The sequence below is a fragment of the Rhipicephalus microplus genome, unplaced genomic scaffold (assembly GCF_043290135.1).
Source record: "Rhipicephalus microplus isolate Deutch F79 unplaced genomic scaffold, USDA_Rmic scaffold_124, whole genome shotgun sequence".
Lineage (NCBI taxonomy): Eukaryota > Metazoa > Arthropoda > Arachnida > Ixodida > Ixodidae > Rhipicephalus > Rhipicephalus microplus.
Window position 1 is genome coordinate 510001 of NW_027464696.1, and position 2500 is coordinate 512500.

The window sequence follows — 2500 nt, forward strand, 5'->3', positions numbered from 1 at the left end:
TCTGTGACATCTCTGAAGGATGTGCCCCAACGACTCCTCAGCCTGACACCCTGCACGACACTGCTTAGGTAACTCTCGACCTCTACGTAGACGAGTCAGATTTGGGACTGCTGCGACATGAAATTTAGCCAAGTCAATAAACTCTCGACCACGGAGGAGTGAAGTCCCATTTCCTAGCCATGAGGTTGACCCTGGTGCTTCCCTGCATTGTTGCAGGGGTCTACCATCGAACGACATGTGGAGTTGTCGGGCCCAATACTTTCTGGACTGCTTACTGTTGCCGATTTTTGTGCCCTTGAAAATGGTGAGGTTGTCAGCCTGCCTCTTAAGCTGAGTGATTGTCGGTCGGGTGGCTGCAAAAGCGCACGCTGGATTGCTAGATTGGGCCACCGTCTGGTACCGTCGTAATCTCATGGCCGGAACAACCGTTCTAAAGCATGGCACTCCAAGCCCACCCTCTTCTACTGCAGCGTAGAAGAAGCCAAGCGGCGCATCTAGAGGCAGCGCCAGCCATCTCCTTACCGCAGAACGGACCACTCTATCAATTGTCAACAGTGTTTTCGCCGAAATTGGGCCGAGCACTAGTCGATGGTATAAACGAGGCAAAAGGTAAAACCTAAGCACAACCAGACGCTGCTGAGGTTTCAAGGGCGCCTTAGACACTCTCTCGAGAAGAATGGCCAACTGTCTTCTTACTAGACCCTTCTCAAGGCCCTTGACACCGAAGTGTACACCCAAGTAGCGCCATGTAGACGTGCAGTTCGTCGTTGCCAGACGTTCCCCATTCACAAAGAAGTCAATGTCTGTTCGGATCTTGGACCTCTTCTGCCAACCCGATGGCTCGATGACTAGGGTCGTTGACTTTGCCGCGTTAATCTTAAGTCCTCTGGCACCGAGAAATGAATTCAGACGATCAATTTGCTGCTTGAGGCCCCAGTGGGTAGCTGTGGTCAGGATAATATCGTCCGCAAATGCCATGGCCGATACCTTCATCCCCTCACTGGTAAAGGCCAACTGGGGGTCAAGCTCAGCCAAGAACTCGTCAATGACTAAGTTGAACAGGAGCGGTGAAAGGGGATCACCCTGCCTTACCCCCACTGTAGGATGGACGACCAGCGATTTGCCTCCGAATGTCAGCACTGTTACCGCATTTTGGTAAAAGTCTTCAATGTACGAGATAAAGTCTTCAGAGATCCCTTTTCTGCGTAAGGCTCTCAAGATTGCCGGTAAAACAACCCTATCGAAAGCCTTCGCAATGTCAAGCGAGGCCAGAGACAAGGGTCGCAGTGACTTGCGCGCTTCATCAATGATTGTCGCAAGGAGAAGAATGTTTTCAGCACACCCATCCACTGGCAAAAATGCCCTCTGCTGCAGGTCCAAATCGAGGTCAGCAAGCAGCCTTCGGAAATATATCTTATGAAGCAGTCTAAGGAGCACATGAGATATTGAGATTGGGCGGTGTTGCGAGGCTGTTGAAGCACCAGGAACTTTGGGAATGAAGATCGTTCGTGCTTGGGTGAGAAAGAGTGGAAGTCGCTTCAGCAGCAGGAGCAAGTTAAGTAGAACCTGGAGTATTACTGGCGGAACCTTCCGCAGTTCCCTCGCCGCAAAGCCATCAGGTCCGGCTGCCGAGCTTGATGAGGGCATTGCCGCCTTAATGTCCATTTCTGTGATAAGGAACACAGGATCGATAACCTTGTGCGGGCGTTCGATAGCAGGAGACACTGATGAAGGCACCACTTTCTCCATGATCTCTCTCCATTCTTCTAGAAAAGCTTGGGGATCCTCCACCTTGGAGTCCGCCTCTCCATCCAGAATCTGTCTTGCACACTGTGTCCTGTTCCGTCTGAAGAGTTGTTGTGTCAAGGCGTATTCCCGCTTCTTTTTCTTCCTGCGACTTTCTTGAACAGGTGGAAGAGGTTGGCGACCATGCGGACGCAAGTCCGAAGCGAACACCTCCCTTAGGTAGGCATTAAGAGCTATCGTTATATCCTCCCTGTCGAGGAATCTCTTTGCAAGCTCCCATAGCTTGTATGCTTGGTACGCTCTTGGCGGAGGTTTTGTTGTTAGACCTCTTAGCTCAGCCTCAATCACCTCACGGTGATTTACCTCGGGGATGACCAGGGAGGCGTCCTCAACAGCTTGCTCCCCAATGTCGGCTAGCACCTCCTGAGTGCTTCTTGGGTAGAGTCTGTTCTGTAGGTCTTCCACCAGCCTCTTGTAACCTTCCTGCCTTCTGTGCGATTTAATGCTGTGCAGCGTGCGGTGCGGAAACGCTCTTAGTAGCTGTGCATTGATGTCCCGGACCTTCTGGGATCTTAATTCAACCTCCTTAGTTGCCATCAGGTACTCCTCCTCCTTTTTCCATCTGGGCTTGAGTCTGGCCAGACGGGAGTAACTATGACAAGAGAGTCATAGTTACTCCCGCCGTTTACCCGCGCTTTTTTGAATTTCTTCACTTTGACATTCAGAGCACTGGGCAGAAATCACATTGCGTCAG

The 2500-nt window shown here is 51.3% G+C and overlaps 1 pseudogene; it reads right to left on the minus strand.

Moving 5' to 3' along the window:
• LOC142790772 (large subunit ribosomal RNA) overlaps positions 1-2500 on the minus strand; it is a 7023-nt pseudogene that overhangs the window by 1897 nt on the left and 2626 nt on the right.